This window comes from Macaca fascicularis, chromosome 15, assembly GCF_037993035.2.
Source record: "Macaca fascicularis isolate 582-1 chromosome 15, T2T-MFA8v1.1".
NCBI classification, from domain to species: domain Eukaryota; kingdom Metazoa; phylum Chordata; class Mammalia; order Primates; family Cercopithecidae; genus Macaca; species Macaca fascicularis.
Window position 1 is genome coordinate 68,153,699 of NC_088389.1, and position 27,837 is coordinate 68,181,535.

General features: G+C 35.4%; 1 pseudogene across 1 annotated transcript; it reads left to right on the forward strand.

Moving 5' to 3' along the window:
• The first annotated feature begins 18,201 nt into the window (after positions 1-18,201).
• Positions 18,202-19,003, forward strand: LOC102145451 (mitochondrial transcription rescue factor 1 pseudogene; annotated as a pseudogene). Its single transcript, XR_012425040.1, has one exon. The product of XR_012425040.1 is annotated as a mitochondrial transcription rescue factor 1 pseudogene (transcript).
• The last annotated feature ends 8,834 nt before the right edge of the window (positions 19,004-27,837 follow it).

Consider the following 27,837-nt stretch of genomic DNA (forward strand, 5'->3'; position numbering starts at 1 on the left):
GGCAGCCTGTGAGTAGCTTCAAGATGGAGGTTATTCATTTGAAAGACCAAGGATTGATTAGAGGCTTAGGACTTTCACCTCCACTCTTCAATCTCTGGAAAGGGGAGGGGGCTGAAGGTTAAGTTGATCACTAATGGCCAATGATTTAACGAATCATGTTTATGTATTGAAGCTTCCACAAAATCCCCAGAGGAGAATGTTCAGAGAATTTCCACATAACTGAACACATGGAGGTTCCTGGTGGGTGGCACACCCTAAGAGGGCATGGAAGCTCTTTGTCCCTTCCCGTACCTCATTCTATGAATTGCTTTTTCTATATCCTTTACATTATATTTTATAGTAAACCAGGAAACCTATTTCTCTAAGTTCAGTGAGCTACTCTTGCTTGGGCCCCATGATTAAGCAAGCCCAAGGACGGAGTTGTGGGATCCTTGATTAATAAATAGCCGGTCAGTCAGAAGCACAGGTAAAACATCCTAGGGTTTGTGATTGACCTGAGAAGTGGGGAGCAGTCTTGTGGGACTAAGCCCTTCACTGTGAGATCTGACACTATCTCCAGGTAGAGAGTGTGAGAATTAAACTGGATTCAGAACACGTAGTTGATGTCCACTGCAGAATGGATGGCTTGTTTGGGGTACAGGAAGAAACTGGACATTTGATAACAGAAGGCTTCTGTACTGATTGTTGTAGTGTGAGAGCAGACTAAAAACAAATTGTGTTTTTCATTACAGTAGTGATGATTCCCACTGGAATAGACAGTTAACTTAGTTACTCTCATCTTAGCCACCTGGTGAGTTACCCGTGTCAAATACTTTCACTCTTTACTTATCATTATAAATATAAATTTGTATGTAGAGTATGGTCTAAGTTTTGGCAAGTATATTTTGTTTCTTTTTTTGTGTAGCAAAGGGGGGTAATAAAATTCATTAGTAGGAAGACCAGCTATAAATAAATCACATTGCCATTATGATTACTAAATCATCCAACGCCTCAGGGGTAAAGAGTTCCTCACAGAAATACAACCCCAAATAATTCATTGTACTATTTTCAAAGGTGTTTAAAGGAAGCCAAAGTCTCTTAAAATATACTGTATTATAACACTAAAAAATAGAATTGTAAATTGTATTAATTGGTTAAGTCTTGAACAAGATAGGCATTCATGCTATTGTCAGTGCATTAAAATGTGATTAAAAGCAAACAGAAAATCATCTTTCATATTTTAGATAATTTATTTATTGTGAACTAGTTTTATTTTAATTGTGGACAAAGTTAAAACAATTTTCCCCAAAAATAGAATGCCTACTGAATATATAGACGATATCTGTGAGAGTGTGAGTTTTCATGTGTCTGTAAAGTGAAAGTCTCCTTCAGATGAAACAAATTTGTGTCATTTAAAGCAACTTATTTCAGAATGCTTCTACAATCCAACAAAAATTAGAGAACAAACTGAGTTAAAATCTCAATTTATTTTTTTAAAGTTTATAAGTTCTCTGCTATTTATTTTGAGGATTCAGGGCATTGTGTTATAATCAGGAGACTATCCTTAGACTACTATTACGGCCTGTTACTTGGATTGGGCCCCACGATTATAGCACTTTTTAATCTCTTTCTCTGTCTGTTCCCATCTCTCTCTGTCTTTGTCTTTCTCTCTTTCCCTCTCTCTAAATATATATCCTATATCTATGTCTATATCTATATCTTATATCTCTTCTTCTCTCTATAACATCTTAAATATCTTTCTGTTGTAAACTTAGAAATCCTTGAGGCAAATCTATGCAAAAATATACTTGTCCCTGCATGTATGTGAAACTTTTTTTGAGAGTTTTACTTATAATTGCATAGTTTGCAATCTCGGGAGACTTGACAGAATATTGCCGTCAAATTGTTTAAACTCTTTACCATCCTCTCCTCCACACACATATGCAGATCCCAAGCCTATAAATCACTGGGAAGCACGTGGGTAGAGTTTGGAAGGGCTTGTCATTATATTCCTCATGGGCAAAGTAAGAACAGAATCTTCACGGCAATGATAGTTGTGAGCCTTGTCTTTCCAGACTGTACTGCTCTTTCTTTTGGAGTCTTGAGTGATTGTACAAAATAAGTCCAGGGAGTATAGAATCCATAGGACTTAATGTCTATTTAGATGTAGAATATGTTTTCGAGTTCATCTGCCTGAATAACTGGATGAATACTAGTGAAAAACAGGTAAAGTTAAGACAGTAGCCAAAACTGATGTTGCTGGGAAAAGGGAAAATTTTTTAAACTATCTTTCACCTCATTAGCACTTACTAGGGCTTATTTCTGAGCTCAGAACTTATAGTATGGTCATTCCGATCCACGGTAAGAAATAACTGAGACATGAGCTATTTTAAGGCATTTAAACGATCATATTAAGTGTTTTTAAAGATAAGTAGAAACTGTGAAAAGTGTATTAAGATGTCAAGAAGAATAACATTTGTCACACAGCTGTTTCCTGGTTTCATAAGAGGAAAAAACATGCTAGCTTAGACTTTATAGCCATCAATGCTTACCACTTAAAGATAGCTAATGTATTGACCATAGCATAATTATAATGAAAAATGAGAACTTTTGTTATATACCTCACCCCACACTTTTATTCATTTAAGTGTACCTTTCTTGGATTTACCAGCTTTCTTAAAAATGTCAGATAACTACTGCCATGTGAGTGATTATATGTGATAATGTAAAGAACTGTAAACAAAAATGAATTATTGTTTTATGCCAGTAATTTCTAGAGAGTATGTTATGTGCAAACAACTAACTGAAACAGACATAGTTATCAAGGGTTTGGTGTTGCTGTAACAAAAACAAAAACAAAAAACTATAATATGTGACGTTTGTCCAGGGAGGAGACAGCAGGCAAAAGGCTGAAAGGGCAGTAAGAATATTTGGTGGAGTTGGGATAACAGTGGGATTGCTGTGGGAGGCTGGAGAAACAGCAACTTCTAGTCATAGTGGTACAAAAATTGCAAAACTGTCTACTGAGTTAACTTGAAAAGTAGAAAATGAACTTGTGGTTCTGACTAATAAGCTTTCTAGCACAACGTGGAAAGTGTCAATTTAATTTTTTAGCTGCATATGATAAGACTTTTAAAAAAGTGTGAAATGAACTAAAGAAGGAATTGTTTAGCTTGCAAGATGAATTTAGAATAAATATGAAGTGTGTAGGACAGATTGAGTAGAAATATAATTCTTTTCAGAAATTCAGTGTCTCCTGGAAGCTTGAGATTCTTAAGGTAAAATCAGCCTAAAGATGAATTGTATTAAGAGTCTGATTATAAAAACATTTCAGTGCTTTAGAAAGTTTTAAAGCTGTGATTATTAGACCATTACAAACAAAGGTACTTATAAAAATCTCAAGAATATTGTCCCTCACTGGCCTTGTATAACAAAAGTATAAAGAAGCCTGTCTTGGCCGGGCACAGTGGCTCACGCCTGTAATCCCAGCACTTTGGGAGGCCGAGGCGGGCGGATCACGAGGTCAGGAGATCAAGACCATCCTGGCTAACACAGTGAAACCCCGTCTCTACTAAAAAGTACAAAAAATTAGCCGAGCACAGTGGTGGGCGCCTGTAGTCCCAGCTACTAGGGAGGCTGAGGCAGGAGAATGGCTTGAACCCGGGAGGCGGAGCTTGCAGTGAGCTGAGATGGTGCCACTGCTCTCCAGGCTGGGTGACAGAGCGAGACTCTGTCTCAAAAAAAAAAAAAAAGCCTGTCTTGTGAAAAATTTTAGATGTGGTCTTTGGCACATGGAGGTAAACCCCAATAAAATTCAGAGACAACCTAGAAAATTGAAAGGGAGTTTTCCTAACTAAATCACCCTTGTATGAAAAAAAATTGCAGGTGTTAAATATGAAAATGAAAACCGTTCTCTAGGCCCTCAATTTTCTATATCAAGGAAGAAGGTAGATATCTAATCAGCAGTTATACTCCCATAAGAATGGATAACATTAGAAACATTGACAACATCCGATATTGATTAGAAAGTGGAACAACTGATTCTCTCAAACATTTTCATTGTAGTTTAAGATGGCACAACCACTTGGGAAAATATCTCGCAATTTCGTATTAGTCTGTTTTCAGGCTACTGATAAAGACATACCCAAGACTGGGAAGAAAAAGAGATTTAATTGGACTTGTAGTTCCACATAACTGGGGAGGCCTAAGAATCATGGCGGGAGGCAAAAGGCACTTCTTACATGGTGGTGGCAAGACAAAACTGAGGAAGATTCAAAAGTGGAAACCCCTTATTCATTATCCCGAGAATAGCACAGAAAAGGCTGGCTCCCAAGATTCAATTACTTCCCCCTGGGTCCTTCACACAACACATTGGAATTTAAGGAGATACAATTCAAGTTGAGATTTGGGTGTGGACACAGCCAAACCATATAATTCTGCCCTGGCTCCTCCAGATCTCATGTCCTCACATTTCAATACCAGTCATGCCCTCCCAACAGTCCCCCAAAGTATTAACTTATTTCAGCATTAACCCAAAAGTCCACAGTCCAAACTTTCTTCTGAGGCAAGGCAAGTCCCTTCCACCTATGAGCCTGTAAAATCAAAAACAAGTTAGTTACTTCCTAGATACAATGGGGGTACAGTTACTGGGTAAATATAGCCATTCCAAATGGGAGAAATTTCCAGCAGGGCAGTCACATTTTAAAGCTCCAAAATGATCTCCTTTTACTCCAGGTCTCGGATCCAGGTCACGCTGATGCAAGAGGTAGTTTCCCATGGTCTTGGGCAGCTCCATTCCTGTGGCTCTGCAGGGAACAGCCTCCCTCCTGGTTGCATTGAGTGTCCACGGGCTGGTATTGAGTGTCTGTCACTTTTCCAGGTGTATAGTGCAAGCTGTCAGTGGATCTACCATTGTGGGGTCTGGAAGACGATGATCCTCTTCTCACAGCTCCACTGAGCAGTGCCCCAGTAGGAACTCTTTGTGGGGGCTCTGGCCCCACATTTCCCTTCTGTACTGACCTAGCAGAGGTTCTCCATGACAGCCCTGTCCCTGCAGCAAATTTTTGACTGGGTAACCAGTCATTTCTACACATCCTCCGAAATCTAGGTGGAGGTTCCCAAACCTCAGTTCTTGACTTCTGTGCACCTGTAAGGCTCAACACCACGTAGAAGCTGCCAAGGCTTAGGGCTTCCATCCTCAAAGCCACAGCCTAAGCTGTATGTTGGCCCCTTTCAGTCACAGCTGGAGCAGCAGGGACACAGGGCACCAAGTCCCTAGGCCGCACACAGCACAGGGACCCTGGACCCAGCCCATGAAACCACTTTTTCTTCCTGGGCCTCTGGGCCTATGATAGGAGGGGCTGCCAGGAAGTTCCCTGACATGGCCTGGAGACATTTTTCCCATGGTCTTGGGGATTAAAATTAGGCTCTTTGCTATTTATGCAAATTTCTGCAGCAGGCTGAATTTCTCCTCAAAAAATGGGTTTTTCTTTTCTACTGCATTGTCAGTCTGCAAATTTTCTGAACTTTTATGCTGTTTCCCTTTTAAAATGGAATGCTTTTAATAGTACCCTGGTCACTTTTTGAATGCTTTGCTGCTTAGAAATTTTTTCTGCCAGATACTCTAAATCATCTCTCTCAAGTTCAAAGTTCCACAAATCTCTAGGGCAGGGGCAAAATGCCACCAGTCTCTTTGCTAAAACATAACAAGAGTCACCTTTGCTCCAGTTCCCAACAAGTTCCTCATCTCCATTTGAGACCACCTCAGCCTGGACCTTATTGTTCATATCACTACATTTTGGACAAAGCCATTCAACAAGTCTCTAGGAAGTTCCAAATTTTCCCACATTTTCTTGTGTTCTTCTGAGCCCTCCAAATTGTTCCAACCTCTGCCTGTTACCCAGTTCCAAAGTCACTTCCACATTTTCAGTTATCTTTTCAGCAACACCACACTCTACTGGTACCAATTAACTGTATTAGTCCATTTTCAGGCTGTTGATAAAGACATATCCAAGACTGGGAAGAAAAAGAAGTTTAATTGGACTTACAGTTCCACATGACTGGGGAGGCCTCAGAATCATGGCAGGAGGTGAAAGTCACTTCTTACATGGTAGCAGCAAGAAAAAAAGGAAGAGAAAGCAAAAGCAAGAACCCCCTGACCTGATGGGTTCATCAGACCTCTTGAGACTTATTCTCACAACATGTGGGAATTCGGGGAGATACAATTCAAGTTGAGATTTGGGTGGAAATACAGCCAAACCATATCACCAAATATATATCTATTTAATAATCCAGAAAATACAACCTTATGTACTTACTCAAGAAAAGTGAAAATAGTATCGACAGAAAGACATATATATCTGATTTCTTCATAGGATGTTTATTCATGACAGCCTCAAATCAGAAACAACTCCGTATCCATCAATAGGGAAATATATTAAAAACAAAACCAACAATCAAATGCCCCAAACCTGTGATATATTCATAAAATAAAGTATTACAAAGTGAAATGATCAATAAAAACAAAAAGATGAGTGTCACAAACATGTTTTGCGAATGTAGTCTTCCATAAAAGAGTGTATAATTTATAGCTTCACTTAAAGAATTCATGAAAGTAGGCAAAACTAACCTTTTGAGGACAGAATCAAAACAATTGTAGCCTCTGTTGAAATTTTGACTGGAGAGTGTCATGAGAAAATATGTTTTTAATAGATATTCTACATGTTTATGTACACTAACTAATGAACTAAGGAATGGATAATTAGATAGATGATTGATAGAAGATAGATAAATGATAGATAGACAGATAGATAGATAGATAGATAGATAGATAGATAGATAGACAGATAGATAGATAGATTTTTTTCCCTTACAAAGCCATTAAGAAATATTGAACACAAGGAAGTCTGCAATAAGAGCAAGCTAAGTGTAGTGGGAGAAAGGATTGGTAACTTGAAAATAATCTAATAGAAATTATTCAAAATGGATCATAGACTAAATTCAGAAAATAAAATAAAATAGAGCTATGTGGAATAATAGCTAATAGAATAAACTATGTGTATTTGGATCTTCAGAATAATAGGTGGACAAAGAGGGAGAAAAAAATATATAGAGATAGAAAATGTCAGAATTTGTTTTTTTCAAAATTGACGAAAGAACATCTATACTCAAGCCCCAAAGCTGAGTGTATCCTAAGCCAGATAGTTAAAAAGAAACAAAAAACATGTTAATAATATTTATTTTGGACACTATACTGATGTTTTCTCTTTATTTAATGTTGTCTCCAGTACAAGAGAAAATAATGGATAGTGATGACTAGATGACTGTATGTGTGATAGAGCAAGTAAAATTAGAGTTTAGATTATGGGCATGAATGTACACTGCAATATATTTTCAACTTTTGTTTGTCTTTGAGTACATTTTAATACAATATTGAAAAATAGACCAAACTACTCAAATAGATATTTTATAAAATGGCATAATATAGAGACCGAATAACATATGAAAATGTACACAGTATTATTAGTTATCAGGAGAATGCAAATTAAAACCACAATGCAATACTATTACATACCTACCAGACGGTTATGTTTTAGAAGACTGAAAATACAGTGTTGGAGAAAACGTTTGGCAACAGTAGCTTTTACACATTTCTGGTTTGAATGTAAATGATAAAACCACTTTAAAAATGTGATGTCAATTTCTTATATGTTTTAACATATACCTACCTATACCCCTGCATTCCTTCTCTTAAGTATATATCTAAGATGAACAATGCCTATGTGCATAAAATATCTTACACAATTTTTAAAAAAATTTTACTTTAAGTTCTGGGATATATGTATAGAATGTGCATGTTTGTTACACAGGAATACATGTGCCATGGTGGTTTGCTGCACCTATCAACCCATCATCCAGATTTTAAGCCCCACATGCACTAGGTATTTATCCTAATCCTCTCCCTCCCTTTGACCCCCACCCCACAACAGGCCTCGGTGTGTGATGTTCCCCTCCCTGTGTCCATGTGTTCTCATTGTTCAATTCCCACTTAACATTTTTATTCTATTGGAGAAAAACAAATCTAAATGGTTTTCAATGGCAGAATAAATAAACTGTGGTGTAGCTTGAAAAGTATACAAATTAATTCAGATTGGCACTAATATGAAAAGGATTCGCTATGTGAGGAGGGCATTAACTAGGGAAGGCTATAAGAAAACTACCCATGGGAGAGCAAATGTTCATCTCGGTTTGGTTAGTGATCATCTTAGGGTATTAATATGAAAAAAACACAAATAAAATAATTTTAATTAAATAGGAATGCTTAAATATTTTTGAATACATAATATCATATCCTGAGTTGAAATCTCTGTGCCATGCATTCTTCATTTGCTCCATCACTCATTCTCTTAATATATACTAATTAAAGATTTACTATGTGCCAACCAGTAAGCTTAAGGATGGGAGTTCAAAGTAAATAAGATATTAACTCTGCCTTCAAGAGCCTCTCAATTCTGTAAAGAAAACGAGCACAGGAATCCATAATGTTACTAATTCTTTCTATATTAACAGTATTTAATTGTATATGGTGCATCTTATATTGAATTTGTAATTATTTTGGGAACATAACAAGGAGTAAGGAGCATATCTAAATGTTTTCTTCCTGTCTTATTTTAATATACTTAATTGCCACTACCTACACTAGCACCCTCCTTATGGTCCAGATACAAGAAATACATGTAGCCAATCAATCTGGTGCTTATTAGTTCTGTTTTTCTTTTTTTTTTCAATCCTAACCAGTAGACACAAAATTAACCCTATTCCTTTCTAATACTAGCTTCTAGGAAAAGATGGGTTGATAATAAACTGATAATAAACTGCCTTTTCTGAAACTCAATAATAAATAATTTATTGGAAATACCAAGACTAATTATAGGAAAAACAATAAATTCTGAACCAAAGTCAGAATGGAAAAGCTGAAGAGAGACTTGCAGAGAAAGTACCCAAATTTTGACATAATTTTTCCACCATGAAAACATCTTCCATTCTCACTTCTGAAGGAAGAAGTTTCTTCCTTACCATTGTATTTCCTCTCTTCAGTCTGCAACATAAGACCCAGCTTGAAATTGTATTTTCCCCTGTCTTCCACTAAAAGCACCCAGAATAGTAAATTCCCTTTTTCAGTGGGCTTCTCCCATATATTTTTCTTTCAATGAAGTTGTTTTCAATTCAGATGGAACCATCCTCCTCTCTGTGAATTTAGTTATAATGAGGGCTAACTAGGTGCAAGAAGGGATGCTTCATGGGTTGTTTCCAGGGGATCCAAGGTTAATGTGTAATATTTTCAATTCTTTTTTCAAACAGTAGCTTTCATATTATATCTTCTGAAATAAAATGAGTGTGTCATTTATGCAAGCTGTAAACACCTTCTTAATTGTAGCATCGATTCAGAGATGACTAAGTAACTGAGCTAAGAGGTCTGGCAGAGTAAGGGTTAGGCTTTATTTTGAAATTTCTTTCTTAAGAGTCTAAAGAATTAAATTGCATGGTTATAAATTTATAGCTCAAATAAGAAATCAAGTCATGCAAAGCAAATACTATTCTTGTAAAAAGTCACATAAATAGAGAAAAGCTGAATCAAGTGGAAAGCTTGGCAGATATGTAAATATGCTCACCAAAGCTATTTTCTTACCAAAGCCAGATTGATGTCCCTACACTTAAAAAACAAACTATATTACCACCTGGAAATATCCACCTTTATAAATATGTATACCTAAAGAAAGAATGATCTAGGCAAATGCACATTATATAATGTATGCTGAATTTTACCTAGTGATAAAAGTTGAAAAGTGTAAAGCCAAATAACAGTGGACTTGGAAGAGTTTTCAGACACAACACTGAGGAGGTCCACTGCTTGGTGGACCAGGAACACCAGGTTCTACACAAACCCTTACTCATTTTCCTACCAGAAACATTTCAGAGGCATACACATGTACTACTGTCTAGGAAACAATCCACTTCAAGGAATCTATGACTGAAGGGGCTTGCATACAGAACTCAAGAAATAGCCGTTTCTTAATCTGTCAAGTTGTTTCAGAAGATGTGTTTACTGCTTTACACTGGGATTGGGATGGGTGATCTTAATCTCCACAGTACGTAGCCAGATGATGTCTTTACAGGAGCCCATATTCTCAGATATTTTATGCTTTTTCTTAATGACAAAATTCTCTCCTGAAATTTTCATCCCCCACCCACATGTGCAGCCTGATCGCTTGGCTGAGGGAAGGGATGTGTTACTTTGATAGGTGTGAATGCATCTATGGGAACATTTCCTTGAGATATTTGTTTGTTAGTGTTGTTGTTGTTGTTTCATTTGTTGCCTGCCTCTCTAGGACTAAAAAAACTTTCCTGATGATCTTGCAATGTATTTTCCTTAATACAAAAGAAAAATCAGGTAATATTTCACTGGGGTGGGGTTGATTATAGACATTTGGGAGCTTTTGCTCAAATTAAGTATTTTCTCACCCTGGGTGAAGCTTTTGTCACTTGGCAGCATTGAATAAGAAGATAGGTCATGTGATGGAAGAATTCCAGGAAGAACTCCAGGAATTTACTGTTTAGCCAGTCTTCTCTAGCCAAAGTGCTTTCTCTTACTCTAGCAATCTGAGAGAATGGATGGGAGTGCCATTTGGCCTTTTTCAACTAAATGTCCAACATAACATAACTCCTATAAATATAAAAAGCAAAGTTTGGGCCCTTGTCAATAAACTCATGGTAGAACAAATTAACACTAAAGCAAAAGCTTTCACTGAGTTATCAAATTTATTTTATCTATTCTCTTGTCTCTGGAGACTTTCTTTTCTCTCTTCATTCAACTCTCTGCCAAAACATTTCACTTTTGAAGACAACATAGATTTATGTTTCAGAACTGAAGCAGTGTTATATTGCAGGCTGTCTTCTGTCTTGATAGAGCAAGGTTTTTCTTATGTCAGTAAAACAGAACATCAATTAGTTATTTTTTGTAGGTAGTTTTGTGAAAATTATATAAACTCTTTCACTTACTTTTATTGTAAAGACTACCTATATTTCTTCAGCATCCCCTACATGACTTTCTATTCTTTCACTATTTTAATATTTTCTCTCCATAGTTTTAGATGTTTTGCCTTGAGAGTAGAAGTTTTCTGATGAGCTATGGTTTCGTCCATATTTGCTTTCTCTTGTATTTGACAACTACATAATATGAAGTTCTTTATATAGTTTTAAAATCAAGCATGTATAGGAATCACACTGACTTACTAGGATGTATTCAATTTGATTTTTATCATGTGACTCTTTCAAATAGAGAGATTTTTTCCATGGAAGCTAGCCAGATGTTTCATTGATTTTAATATATTGAACCTCGGTATAGTTATAATGATATATTTTGTGATACTTTCAAATTTATGGTGAATAATTATAATACACTAAGTAGCACAGCACCAGGTTTAGAGATTTTGTTAGTATTCTTTTTTAATGGAAATTTCCGAACCAGGAAAAAATATGAAATAATAGTTAATTTCTGATGCAGCCCCACTAAATACTCAAATCTATAACTTAAATCACTGATTTCATTAAAGCACTCACACATGGCCCAATTTAAATGTCAACTTAACATGAATTGATGTGTATACTTTTTTTTTCTGGATGATCTTAAAATGTATTATTTATAAATTTATCAATTCTAGCATTATACACCACAATTTATCCTAACAACAATTATATTAGTCATCAATCCCGTTAATCCCCAGTCTGTCCAAAAGTGAATTTCCTCTTGCACTATTTTCCTTTCTCCAGCCTGTAGTCAGTAGCCCATCATTATAAGAACTGTTTTCCAAAACCTCATAGCTCCCTTGCTCCTCTTCTTCTCATTTTCATAAAGTCACAGGCTTGCCATCTATTTTCTCAGTTTCTTTATCCACATAGCTGAGTATTGATGCTGAAAATCCCACAACTCCATAAATTAATGTTTGGGGTCAGACCCACAAATGTGTATGACTTCAAAGGCCAAGCAAAACTGTCTGCTTATTCTGCTAGTAGGAATTTTCCCAACTTCAAAAAAAGATTGTTTTGCATCTTTTTTTCACATCTACCTGTCACATCTACCTTTATTTTCAGTCAGTCTTAACCTCAAACATGGAAGTCACCAGGTTTGAACTCCTAGATCTTTCTAACAACAATTCCTAGCTAGTCTGCCTAATACTCAAGTCCTTTCATCACTTGAGCACCTCCTAACTCATGTCTTCCTTTCTACTCTGTGCACTTGAAGGTTGGCAGTTTGCCTTGAATGCAAAGGCAAATAAAAGTAATTCAGGGGCTGCTAGTGTTAAAATTGTAGTGTAAGTTCTGCAAAAGAAGAGACAATGGAATGTTTGTTGAAGGAATGATTGATTCCCATTGAGACAGGCAGGCTGACTGGTTTACTGTTTTGATGTGATTTAGAGAAAAGGAACAAAAGCTCCTTACTCAAACTGTAGCTAACCTAACTTCCAGCCAATCACCAACAAAAGACCCAAGAAGCTATTAATGTCAAATGCCTGCTTTAGGGGGCTAAGAAGTTACCCAGTACCCCTCATGAACACTTAGACTTAATCTTCAACTCATAATTATCCCTCCCTCATTTTAGTGCTGTGAACCAAAAAGGATCTGAGACAAGTCTCAATTAATTTACAAAGCTTATTTTAACAAGATTCAGGATGTGCCCATGATACAACCTCAGGAAGCCCTGATGACATGTGCCCAAGGCGGTCGATGTATAGCTTGCTTTTATACATTTTAAGGAGACATAATATAACAATCAATACATGTAAGATTTACATTGGTTTGATCTGGAACAGCAAGACAACTCAAAGCAGCAGTCATAGGTAGATTTAAAGGTTTTCTGGTTAGCAATTTGTTGGAAGAGTTATTATCAATAGAAAGAGATGTCTAGGTTCTAATAAGGGGTTGTGAAGGTCAAGGGATTATCATGCAGCTGAAGCCTCCAAGTAGCAGGCTGCAGAGAGAATATGTAAATGTTTCTTTTTTTTTTTTTTGAGACGGAGTCTCGCTCTGTTGCCCAGGCTGGAGTGCAGTGGCTGGATCTCAGCTCACTGCAAGCTCCACCTCCCGGGTTCATGCCATTCTCCTGCCTCAGCCTCCCGAATAGCTGGGACTACAGGTGCCCACCACCTCGCCTGGCTAGTTTTTTGTATTTTTTAGTAGAGATGGGGTTTCACCATTTTAGCCAGGATGGTCTCGATCTCCTGACCTCATGATCCGCCCGTCTCGGCCTCCCAAAGTGCTGGGATTACAGGCTTGAGCCACTGTGCCCGGCCGTAAATGTTTCTTATCAGACTTAAGGTCAGTGTTGATGTTAACACTGGTCAGCTTTTCTTGAATTCCAAAAAGGAGGAGGGTATAGTGAGACATAGTTGACCACCCTACTATTATCATGGCCTGAACTAATTTTTTCCAGTTAACTTTGGAATGCCCTTGGCTGAGAGGAAGGGTCCATTCAGATGGTTGGAGAGCCTTAACATTTTATTTTTGGTTTACAATGCTAAAAGTCATACCCAGGGGTGGAGATTTAAAATGCTAATGTTATATGCAATGTATGAGAAAGCATGTGAAGTGACTACACAAGTGCTAGGGAAAACCCTCCTATATATATCTTGATGAAACCCTTCCCTATAGGGAGGCCATATACAATTAACCTACATACTACCCTTGGGAAATAACCTACCTTTTTTCTCTTTCATGGTGCTGACTTCCTCATGCAAAAGCTGAGATAAATCTTTCTCTGGTCTCTGTGCTGCTGTGTCTGATGATCTCTCTTGGTTTCTCTCCTTGCAGCTGATAAGGACCCAGGGCAATGATAAGACTATGGTTGAATAAGGTAGGCAAATTGAGCATTTGTAAGACTGTTGAATATGTATAATGTATTGGGGGAAACCCCACCCCTGATATTTATCGTGGGTTCTTTTCTATTTCCCTAAGCATCTCGACTGGTTTGAGAAATAAAGAGGAAGAGTACAAGAGAGAGAAATTTTAAATCTGGGTGTCTGGGGGAGATATCACATGTCGGCAGGTTCCATGATGCTCCCCAAGCCGTAAAACCAGCAAGTTTTCATTAACGATTTTCAAAAAGGGAGGGAGTGTATGAATAGGGTGTGAGTCACAGAGATCACATGCTTCACAAAGTAATAAAATATCACAAAGCAAGTGCAGGCAGGGCGAGATCACAGGACCACAGGAAGGGGTGAAATTAAAATTGCTAATGAAGTTTCGGGCATGCATTGTATCAGGAGACAAGGTTTGAGAGCAGACAACCTGTCTGACTAAAATTTATTAGGTGAGAATTTCCTCGTCCTAATAATCCCGGGAGCGCTACAGGAAACCGGGACTTATTTAATCCCTTTGGCTTTGACCGTAAAAGGTGGCTGCCTCAAGGGGGCCGTCTATAGACCTACCCTCAGGACACATTCTCTTTCTCAGGGATGTTCCTTACTGAGAAAAATAATTCAGCGATATTTCTCCTATTTGCTTTTGAAAGAAGAGAAATATGGCTCTGTTCCACCTGGCTCACTGGCAGTCAGAGTCCAAGGTCATCTCCTTTGTTCCCTAAAGATTGCTGTTATCCTGTTTTTTTTTCAAAGTGCCCAGATTTCATATTGTTCAAACACACATGCTCTATGAACAATTTGTGCAGTTAACGCAATCATCACAGGGTCCTGAGGCAACATACATCCTCCTCAGTTTACGAAGATGAGGGGATTAAGAGATTAAAGTAAAGACAGGCATAGGAAATCACAATGGTATTGATTGGGGAAGTGATAAGTGTCCATGAAATCTTCACAATTTGTGTTCAGAGATTGCAGTAAAGGCACGCATAAGAAATTATAAAAGTATTAATTTGGGGAACTAATAAATGTCCATGAAATCTTCACAATTTATGTTCTTCTGCCATGGCTTCAGTCAGTCCATCCATTCGGGGTCCCTGACTTCCCACAACAATAATGGTGCTGTTTTAATATGAATTATTAATCAGATAATCTGTTTACCCTAACAGATTACATATTAACTTGTATTCATTTTAACAAAAACAAGAAGGACTTTAATTAAAGGTACACTTGGAAATTTTTGACATTGTTTATGCTTGAAGGGGAGCTATAAAAACAATACAGTAATAAAAACAGGAAAACAAGAACTATCATTTTTTATTATTTTTGTATTTATGCCAATCACTTCAGTTAATGTTTTAGATACAGTATATTATTAAATATTTATTCCATTCTGAGAGAGGCACTCGTTACCACCATTTTGTAGACCAACAGTTCTCAACCTTTTTGGCACCAGGGACCTGTTTCATGGAAGACAATTTTTCCAAGGACCAGATTGGTGGTAAGGGGATGGTTTCAGGATGATTCAAGAACATTGCATTTATTGTACACTTTATTACTATTATTATTACATTATAATATATAATAAAATAACTATACAACGCACCATAATGTAGAATCAGTGGGATCTCTGAGCTTGTTTTCCTGCAACTAGACACTCCCATCTCGTGATGATGGGAGACAGTGACAGATCATCAGCATTCGAGTCTCATAAGGAGCCTGCAACCTAGATTCTTTGCTTGTGCAATTCACAATAGGGTTCATTCTCCTTTGAGAAGCTAATACCTCTGCTTATCTGACAGGAGGTGGAGCTCAGGTGGTAATGCGAGTGATGGGGAGTGGCTGTAAATATAGATGAAGCTTTGTGGCTCACCTGTGACCCACTTCCTGCTGTGAAACCCAGTTACTAAGAGGCTATGGACTGGTACGGGTCCATGGCCTGGGGTTTGAGGACCCCTGTGGTAGAGGAAGAAATTGATGTTAAGGGGTCATACATAACTTACATAGGATCATTTTGCTGATAAGAATATATCCAGAGCACTTGAATCCAGGGTCCAAATTATTAACAATAACCTCTTCCTTTTCTAATAATAATATTCGAAAATGTCACTAAAGTCACATTGAGAAAGAAGCTTACATTCTTGTGTAACTTCGAAAAGACCTATGTTCAGGTTAAGTAGTTAGTAATGACCATTATCTAACAATTAATCTTTTATATTCTAGCAATTACTATGTTCTTTCTTAATACACCCAGTGAAAGTTAGTCTCCCATATACTATTCTATTCTAAATAATTAACTGTCCTAAGAAAAAGAGCCCTAAATATAAATATCCACATTCAGTTTTATCACATTAGGTAGGTTTCATTTTAATCTGTTTCATTTATCTGTTAAGTACCTAGGGATCTTTGTCTCAGTCAATACTCTGATCTTTTTAAATTGAATTATCCTCCTTCAGGGACATAGCCTGATAGAAATGATTTAAGTAGCTAAAACAATTTGAGTTTCTTTCCTTTTTTTCAGTTTGAATTCTATTAAAATAAGTGCATTTTATTCTTAAACTTAAATACTAATACCTGCAAACTTTGTTGTATTCGTCTAAGAACTAAAATTAGAAAAATAAACTTTAGATATTTAAGTACCTACTTAAAAAATAAAACCTAACATTTGCTCCTTGAAGGATGCTGGTAACTTTTAAATCTTTTAAAAAATTGTTTAACTACGATTGTTTTAAAATTTATAAAACCATGCTTTCTTGTTTTGGTTTGTTTTTGAGATAGGGTCTCACTGTCTCATCCAGGCTAAAGCGCAGTGGCATGATCATAGCATACTGTAATCTTGAACCCCTGGGCTCAGGTGATCCTCCTGCCTGAGTCTCTCAAGTAATTAGGCCTATAGCTGTGCACCACCATGCCCAACTATTTTGTATTATTTTTTTTAGAGATGGGGTCTCTCTGTGTTGCCCAGGCTGGTCTGGAATGCCTGGCCTCAAGAAATCCTTCTTCCTTGGCCTCCCAAAACCCTAGGATTACAGGCATAAGTGACTGCACCTGGCATAAAACCATGTTTCTGAAGATATTATGAACAAATATGAAAAATTAAGTCTTATTTTAGGCTTACCAAATTCTGTTCCATATTTGGAGTTGTCTCGAGATGAATTCCCTTTAGAAGTAAGAAATCCCTTTTGACATAATTCTCACCCTGGTTTAGTTAGTTTAGACTGTGATAGATAGATTTTGACTCTGTTGAATTATAGATATGTTAGCCAACAATTTCTGTCACAGGTAGTTAATAAATGGAGAAGTTCCTATTAACAATACTTCTTCACCTGGTGGCCTTTAGGCTATTCCACATTGTAACAGAAGACAAACAATTTAATTAATTGTCAAATGACAAATGACAAAAATCTCTACCTAGTAACCAATGCAGATTTTTCTCTTTAGTCATCATTTTAAAAATTATTTCAACTTTGAAACACCTTAAATCAGTAATATTGAAACCATGTCTTTGATGGGCTGGGATGTAAAGGTTGATAATTTGCCCCAGTGTGGCTTACTGGCAGTTTTGCTCCCATATGTCTTGTTTCTATTGTTTTACACCAGCAGTCAAGGAAAAAATTGTCTGTGAATTTGAAACGAAAGCACAGACACAGGAAGTGTATACATGTACAAATAAAATTTAGGAAATAAATTTTATGTTAAAGGTTTACATTAAATATGCAAAAGGTTAAATTAGCTGTGATCAATTGCCCAAAAGTATTTCCCTAAGATATGACTATATATTTCTATCCATCTATCTACCGATCAATTGTATATCTACCTATCTATTTATCTATTGTAATTAGAACTTGAAAAGCTATGCTCATTTGCTAAGTGATCTTCAAGAAAGGGATTCTTTGATGAGCAATTGAACTCAATATATTGACTCACATGTCCCAAACTTTTCTTGTTCCAAAGAAAAATAGTAACTGTAACTCAGTATCCATGAAAACTTTAATATTATTTTTACTTACATCCTAAATGATATACCTTAGGTTAAAACAAAAACAAACAAACAAAAAACCCCAGAAAACCCTACCACATTATACTGGAGTAAATTTGTGAGACTAACAGATTGTGGCTTAATGTATAGCAAAAGTTTTAAATCTTTACCAAAGGATATAAATGACTCTAAGCTCACACATCTAATACAAATATATAATAATCGTGAATATTTTTTAAGATCTGATATTATATACTTTTTTGCTAAATTGACTGCTGTCTCTCACTTGAATTTCAGTTGGTTGAGAGATTCAATTTAAAATATTCCTGGCGGGGAGGGACGAGAGGGCCTGACGTACAGATTATAAGCGCCATGGCTATGGCTAGTGTTAAATTGCTTGCTGGTGTTTTAAGAAAGCCAGATGCCTGGATTGGACTCTGGGGTGTTCTCCGAGGGACACCTGCGTCATACAAACTCTGTACTTCCTGGAATCGATACTTGTATTTTTCTAGTACCAAGTTACGTGCACCAAATTATAAAACACTTTTTTATAATATTTTCTCACTGAGACTCCCAGGACTTTTACTATCTCCAGAATATATTTTTCCTTTGTCCATAAGACTCAAAAGTAATATAAGCTCTACAAAATCTACTAAAAAGTCTCTGCATGAAGTAGATGAAGAGGACTCTGATGAAGAAAGCGATCATGAGGAGATGAGTGAGCAGGAAGAGGAGCTTGAGGATGACCCCACTGTAGTCAAAGACTATAAAGACCTGGAAAAAGCAGTGCAGTCTTTTTGGTATGATGTTGTCTTGAAGATGGGGCTAGATATTGGGAGAAACAAAGTGGAAGATGCATTCTACAAAGGTGAACTCAGGCTGAATGAGGAAAAATTATGGAAGAAAAGCAGAACGGTGAAAGTGGGAGGTACATTGGATCTTCTCATTGGAGAGGATAAAGAAGCAGGAACAGAGACAGTTATGCGGATTCTCTTGAAAAAAGTGTTTGAAGAGAAGACTGAAAGTGAAAAATACAGAGTGGTGTTATGGTGGTGGAAAAGTTTACAGTTGCCTAAGAAGAGAACATCTAAATAAATGGATTGCTTTTTAGCAATAAAGCTGCTTTCTAGTGTTATACACACACACACACACACACACACACACACACACACACACACTATTCCTGGAACAAGAAACTTCATTTTTTACCTTCCTGTATATGTTCGATGAGGTCCCTAAGCAAAAAGAAAAAAAAAAGTGGATTTTGGCTTTTCAGAGGCCAAAACTACTGCTGTTCATTTTGTTTCTTACCTCTTCTGCGTTATCTAGCAAAAAGGCAACACAAATAGTAGTAACCCTGGCCCCATTCTGTTAGAGAGGTGTCAACATATCAGTTCATTTAGTGGTTCATTGGGTTATTCTAAATCCTTAATAATTACATTTATAAACTGACATCTTGTAAGGAAAGCAAAATAAATAATCAAGCAAAGCTGAATCTAATCTAGAAATGTGTTTTCATGTTTATTATAGTGTAATTTTTATGGAAAAGTCTATATACATCTCCCCATACCCAATACCTTCCTGTATCACTATGTTCTAACGTAGTGGTAACTATTGAATTTCTCCCTTTCTCCTCATTCCCATTTTTGTTACCTTAGTTTATGAAATCACACATTTCCATAAGCTAAAGTATTTCGTCTTTACTTCTTTCTCTAAATTTAGAATCTGCCCTTTATTCCACCTGTTTTTCATTTTTCGTTTTATTTTCAGAACAATCTTTTTGAAACAAAACTCTTCGTTTCTCTTTTTGAGGTGGGGAAAGTAATTACAACAGAGCAGAACAAAAAAGGAACCAAAGTCCATGCCCTGGCCCAATACTCTTTATGATTGGGCTCTTGCTAACTTTTTCTTAACTCCTGCAATCCCCATATATAATCTGCACATAGGTAGTATGCAATTATTTGAGATTTCCCAAATATGCACTCACACATTGTTACGCCTTTCCAAATAACATCCTTTTTCAAAAAGGCCCTCCCTCTTATATTTAACAACCGCTCTTTCAGTCACTGCTTGCCTCACAGCTCTTGAGGAAACCTCATCTGGTGATGACCTGCCTCATGGGAAACCTTCCCTGAATTCTACCAGCCCTTGAGCATACCCCTATTGTTACACAGCTCATGTTGTAATTGGCTTGTTCAACACTGTGTCTCTAAAAATGTATGTGGGACCTGGCGGGCCACAGATATTTAAAACTATTTGTAGTATACAAGATTTTTTTAAAAAAAAAACTGTATGTTTACATGTCTATGTGAATTCATTGAGAATTAATGCCAAGTCTAATTTATCATTATCAATGATAAATTTGAAGATAAATATGTATTTTATTTTCTCATTAAGTGACATATAATAATATGAATGAAAAGTAAAAATGTTCAATTTCTCCAATCCAGCTTTGCTTGCTTTCCTTATCTCTCACTCGGATATCACCAGAGTTAAGCTCTGTTGACAGTTGGGAAATCTTTCTGATGCCTTCTCTGCTGGCTCAAATAAATACTTATATGCATGTAGAAACAATGAGACATATGTCTTATTTGCAAATAAATTGTATTATATGTGTGCATATATAGAGATGTGTATATATGCATGTACATGTGCATATGCATTTGAAGCTGGACTTTTCATTACTCTTACTGTTTTATTTAATAATACTGGGCATATCTATCCATGCTGCTCTGTGTAGATCTACCTCTAACTTTTAGTGGCTACTTAGTATTCTATTACTTGGATATGTCATATGGCACTTTTCCAGTGTGGCATTGTGGGTCAAATAGATTTTTTGAGTTCTTTTTCTTTATAAACAAGATTGTACTGCACAATCCCACTCTGAATGTCAACTTACTGTCTCTCCACCACTCCACATTCCTCATCTAAATGTCTAAATTTAAGAGAGAGAGAGAGAGATTAATAGATATATACTTTTTGTTGCTGTTTGTTAGCTTTTGTTTTTATAATGGATTTTATTTTTAGAGCAGATTTAAGGTCATAGGAAAAATGAGCAGAAGGTACAGAGATTTCCCACATACCCCTTACTCCCACACATGCATAGCCTCTCCAGTTCTGTCAACATCCCCCACCAGAGTGGTACATTTGTCACATTGATGAACCTATATTGAAGCATTATTATCACTGAATGTCCATTGTTTACATTAGAGTACCTTCTTGGTCACGTACACTCTATGGGTTTGGATATATGTATAACAACATATATCCACTAATATAGTATTATAATGAGAAATTACACTGCCCTAAGAATCATCTGTGCTCCTCCTATTCATCTCCCCTTCCCCTCAACTCCTGGAAACCATTGATCTTTTTACTTCTCCATAGTTTTACGTTTGCCAGGATGTCACACAGTTATAATTATATAGTATATATCTTTTTTTCAGACTGGCTTCTTTCACTTAGTAATAATGTGTTTAATTTTCCTTTATACCTTTTCATTGCTTGCTGGATCATTTCTTTTTAGCACTGAATAATATTCCATCGTCTGGATGCACCATAGTTTATTTAGGCATTCATCTATTGAAAGAGATCTCAGTTTCTTGTAAATATTGGCAATTGTGAGAAAAAAAAAAAGCTTCAGTAAATTTCTATATGCAGGTCATTGTCTGGATATAAGTCTCCAGCTCTTTTTGGTAAATATCGAGAAGTATGATTGCTGATTCGTATGGTCAGAGTACACTTGGTTCTGTAAGAAATAAATCTCCACAAATTTTACCAAAGTGGTTGTACAATTTTGCATTTTCACCAGCAATGAAAGAAAGTTTCTTTTGTTCCATATCTTCACCAATATGTAGTACTCTGAATGTTTTAGATTGTGACCATTCTAATAGGTAGGTAGTGATATCTCTTTTTAATTTGCATTTTCCTGATTTTTATGATGTGCTTGCTTGCCATCTCTATATTTTCTTCAATGAGGCGTCTGTTAAGGTCTTGTGTCGATTTATTAATCAGTTTGTTTGTGTTCTTATTGTTGAATTTTAAGTATGTATAAGTTTTAAATTTTAATGGACACTGTCAACTTTTCTGTCAGTAAGTTTGTATTACTTTCTGTGTTACCCAAACTTCTTGAGTTTAAATTGAATTTATATTTTCCATTTATCCACTTTGTAGAAAACATACGCTCTATCAATTCTTTCAGTGTTTATGTTTTTTGTTATTGCCTTCTCACTTGTTTATAGGTAATTTGTATCTTCTTTTAGAATTATTCAGTCTTGTCCTTTACCTATGTTCTTATGTCGTTTGTCTTTTTCTTATTCACTTGAGTTTTAAAATATATTCTAGCTATTTAATCTTTGTCAATGATATATTATAAAATCTTTTTTAATCTGTCAATTGTATTCTATATATTTTTTTTATTTTGCCCCACATGTGGACCTTAAATTTTTATGAATTCTCATCTGTACATCTTTTATTTTTTTCACAGCCTCTAGGATAAATAATGAACTTATAAAAGCTATCTTTATCCCATAAGCTTAATAATTTTTTCTAATTTCATTACAATTTATTTTATTTGTCACTGCATATCAGTATTATTAAATGCCAAGCGTTATATAAAAGTAGAAAATTGGAAGAAAAAATGCTATATACTTTACTTCCTAGAAATAAAAAAAACAAAATCAGCAATAAAATATTATATTAACTGCTATCTAAAGTCAGATGCAGGTGTAGTGATCACAATACAATATGAGTATATACTACAGCACCTACAACTGAATGATGTAGTATAAGAAAGACATTTTGAAAAGTATGACGTCAGAAGCTAAACCAGAAAACTCATCCAAGTGTTGGAGAGGGGGCTACAAACTTTATTACAAGACTTTCTCAAGTTAATGAAAGCCCTAAAAAAATACATGATATTAGCAATAGCATGTTGAGAATCTGAAACACATTATCCTAACTTCTGAATGTTAAATAATAATCCTTGGGGAGGAAAGCAATGCAATATATTTCAAAAGTCAATAAAATAATTTTGAAAGACAATAATAATGCTATCAATAAATGTAGGGGAGAAAATTATTATAGTGGTATATAATGCACTTAACAAAAATATTATTTTGTTTTTTGTCTTTTGTGATGTTGGAGTTATTAGTCAAACACTTTTAGATTCGTATTTTTTTCTTATTCTAAATTGATATTTAATTTTATACCCAATTCTGTATTCATAATTTTACACTCCTTTTCGTAAAAAAGTGCATCAAATTGAGTAAGCTTCAGGCCAGGCCTTATCTAGGTCTTCATATCTCTCATGATGAGTCAAAATTTCTTGTTTTCAGATTGACTTTTCAATATGAAGGTACAGTTTTTCTCTCAATTCAGTACAATTTCTCTTTATTAAATCTCACCAAGATATTTAGATTTTAGTTTTGTTTATTGGGTGTTCTACTTTGTGAATTATTTTTATGGTCTTTGCCCTTTAAGTATTTTTTTTTAAATAATTCCCTTCAAATATTTACCTGTATCATATAAGTTTATTATGACATCTCTAACCTTATCTGTGTCAAATATTGAATTTTTAGAAATATCTAATGGGTTCCTCCCTACTATTAGCTACTCAGTAACTCCAAAATACATTAAAATCTAAAAAGTAATAAACATTTTTGATCTCTTGACTCAGCTGAGAATTATTTCTGTTGTTTTGGTATCTTCTTCAAATTGTAAACAATCTCTTACTTGAGGTATATCAGTACAAACTATCAGAATTTCATAGTTTCACTTTTTTCTTTGTCTTGAGAATGGCTTTTAGTCTGGAGAAAGGGTTTAGAAACTTGTCAGGCCAAAATATCCAGTACATTTCTTTCTTCATGTAGTTACCCATGCTCCAATTGTTTAAAATACATTGCTGTTATTAGTAAGAAATATAACATATTTATGAAATGATTCCATCAAAATTATTTGCATGTTTTCGTATATTTATTCTTATTTTTCATGTGTCAGTGTTTATATAAGATTTATTTTCAATGTGTGGATATGTATATAGGAAAATTCAGAGATTAAGCTGTATAAGATTGGATTATTGGCCAGTTTGTGAGCATTTACAGTGTTTTTAATAATTTTTATCTTTCAATTAGAAACACACATCAGGCATATCATGCACTGTGTCATCATTTTTTCAATAGTTATACATGTACTTTATTCTCCTTATCTTATTGAGTAGTTTGTAAGACATTTGTTTAAAATACTGTCTGTAAAACTCGGAGGCAATAAGGTGGGGCTCTGTGTTCATGTTCTTGTTGAGTTCTTAGTAGTCTGATTCTTATGCAATTCACCTACTATATTTCTACAAGCAATGTAATTTGGGAAAAAAATCAGGTACTGAAATGTTTATTTTTATAAATGAGGTAAACTTAAAAATGATCCAAAGAGTAAGTTCACAGCAAGCATTCATTTCTTTTCCTTCCATGTAATTTGCATGCAAGTCAGTCATTTTCATATATGTTTATAAATCCTTCTCTTGATTTGTTCTCCTTCTTACAATAATTTTAATATACAATTATTTTTACTCTGGTTAATGGAATTTTTTAAGTGCCCTGAATTCCATTTCAGAATGATGAAGGGAATTAAATATTTATGTTACATAGATGTTAATATTCAATATTCATCTAATGCATGCAAAATAAGCAATTAAGAATATGCAACTGTATCCCATTATGAACATATCCTTGATATGCCTTCCAAACTTAAATTCCAAATTCTTTCTGCTATTCAGCTAGAAGTTTTGCTAATATTTTCTTAATGGAAAATTGTATTTTCTGAACTGATTAATAACAAAAAATTTTCCATTTTTTTGAAATAGCCTATTTCTTGTTAATTTTTTAATCGTTCAATTAGCTACCCCCCCAGCCTATACCAAGAATTATATATTAATTATTTTTTAACAGTTAAGAAGTCACAGTAGGTTTGGGTTATAACCAACATACTGTGGCTTACAAGATAATATGGAATAGTGGCTAACCCATGAGTATAGTGAGAATGCTTTTTAAAAGTTATAATGGAATAATCCCTTAGCTAATAATTATTATTGTAGTTTAGATATTTGGCTATGACAAAGTAATACTAGTTGAACCTCATTTGACAATATATGATGGAAACTTAGTACATAGTGTTGTACATATTTTCACTTGGTTAAACAACCTTTAGAGGATATGCTTAGTGATTTCATATTTCAACTGTAAATTGTTAGTTTTCTTTTTTTTTTTTTTTTTTTTGAGACGGAGTCTCGCTCTGTCGCCCAGCCTGGAGTGCAGTGGCCAGATCTCAGCTCACTACAAGCTCCGCCTCCCGGGTTTTTACGCCATTCTCCTGCCTCAGCCTCCCGAGTAGCTGGGACTACAGGCGCCGCCACCTCGCCCGGCTAGTTTTTTGTATTTTTTTAGTAGAGACGGGGTTTCACCGTGTTAGCCAGGATGGTCTCGATCTCCTGACCTCGTGATCCGCCCGTCTCGGCCTCCCAAAGTGCTGGGATTACAGGCTTGAGCCACCGCGCCCGGCTAAATTGTTAGTTTTCAACAGTAGGTTCAATGCATTATTGGTAGATTTTGCGACCTAGGTTTTTTTGTATGCTCATTTTGGTAGGATGTTTTCAACACTCCTATTTTGTTCACTTATCCTCTGTAATTTTAGAAAAATAAATTGCCTTAGTAAGTTTTGTTAGATAATTTCAGTCACTCCATTATTTGAAAGACTTAATGGTTCACAAAACATTTTTGTTTCTGCATTTCAGATATCCACTTTGTTTGAAATAAAGCCACAGAGAAACCAAGATATTATTATTATTTTAGCGAGAAGAATTTGAGGCTATAAACTAGATTTATTAATGCATTCAGTTATTCAACACATGTTTATCAATAGCCTATCACTTTGACACACACATTGGATAGAGCAGTGGACAAATGGATGATGACACATATCCTTGCTATAACAAGGATCATATTTTACAGAGTAAATACAAACACCGTGTGTTGTGAAGACAGAATATTTGCAAAGGGACATTTATTATTAAATCTGCCATTTAGGGAAGAGCTCACTGAAAAAGTTATGGAATAAAAATCTGAGCAACATGAGGGAATGAGTGATAGAAATCTATGGTAGAAATTTCAGCCAAAAATAAGAGTCAGTTTGAAGAGAACAATGTTGCAACATGTTGGGGTAATGTGATGAAAGTCACTACAACTGTATCTGAGAAAGTAAGGCGATGAATAGTAAATGCATTCAAAGAGGTGAGAGGGGACCAGATTGTGTAGGTCTTACAAAATGAAAAGTAGCATAATATGCCCCATGGTTTTAAAGGATACTATTGTTACTGGGGTGAAAAGGGACATATAAAGATTAGAATAGCATTAGGGGGATGAGTTAGATGATCAATGAAATAATCCAGACAAGAATGACGATGATTGGATCAGAGTTGTGGCAATAGAGAAATTAAGAGTTTGTTGTATTCTGTATGTATTTTCAAGTTACAATAGATAGAATTTGCTGAGAGACTGGACATGGGATTCATGAGGAAGACAGGGATTCAAGATGACTCCGAGAATATTATGATAAGAGTAATTGAGATCTGTAAGACTTCAGAAGGCTTTGTTTGAGGTAAATGGTTAGAAACTTGTTTGTTTATGTTAATTTTAAGAGCATCAGGAGGCATCTAAATGGATATATTGGGTAAGCAATGGATATGAACCTAGAGCTCATACATAGAGATCTGAGATGGAGGTATATATTGGGTATTCATCAATTGATAGATGCATTATGTTCTGTGAGACTGAATAAGATCACAAATGGCCTGAATGTCAGTAGAAAAGAAAAGAAATCCAAAGACCATATCCTGGTGCACTCTAAATTCAAGAGATTGTTTCGATGAGGAAATGAAGTACGAAGATCCAAAAATATAGCAAGAAAATTAAGCAAGGTTGCTGTTTAAGAAGTAAAGTGTATAGAGTCTGAAAGTGTTTCAAAGATGAGTGAGAAATAATGTCAAATGTTGCTGACAGATTAATAAGTTAAGGACAGAAAAATAATGAATTCTTTAGTAATCAAAATGAAGATTACTGGTGCACTTGATTAAAGCATTTTAACATTTGTTTATACCTTATTTCTAAGTGGCAAATTTCCCAAAGCAAATCACATGTTTAAGCCCAGATCCAAAGGGTAAAGAAACTCCACCTTCCAATGAGAAAAAAAAATTCAACTTTATATGGCAAAAAGTAGGTATGCAGGAAAAATTATTTTTGCCATTCTTGCAAATAATTTAACATGACCTGAAATCCTATAGAAGTTAAAAAGTTCATAAAATGACATTGTAGACATAATGCTCAGTATCAGTCATTAGAGAAATGAATATTAAAACCACATGAGATGCCGGTGCATGCCCTCTCAGGTGGGTTAGTACTAAAAAGAAAATGGCAAGTGTTGACAAAGATGTGGAGCATCTATAACTCTCGGATATTGCTAGGGGAATGTGAAATGGTACAGACACTTGTGCAAGTAGTTGGTCGATTTCTTGTATAATTAAAGATGTGATTACTGTGTAATCCAGAAATTAAATTTACAGGTTTTTAGCCAAGAATAAGGAAAACACATTTATGTAAAATTTCTATGAGAATGTTCATAGGAGCTTTATTTATAATGATCCAAACTGTAAACAACCCAAATATTCATCACAAATTGTGAGCATATCCAAATTATGAACGATTAAGCAAATTATGGTATCTCCATTCAGTGGAATGGTACTTAGTGATGAAAATCACTTAGTGTATGATACATAATAGAGCACAAGTATCAAATGTATTCTGAAAGTGAAAGAATCCAGACACACAAGATTACATATTTCATTATTTCATTTATTTGAAATTCTCAAAAAGACAAAACCATAACAAAATAAAGAAGATTGGTTGTTTCCTGTAGCCAGTA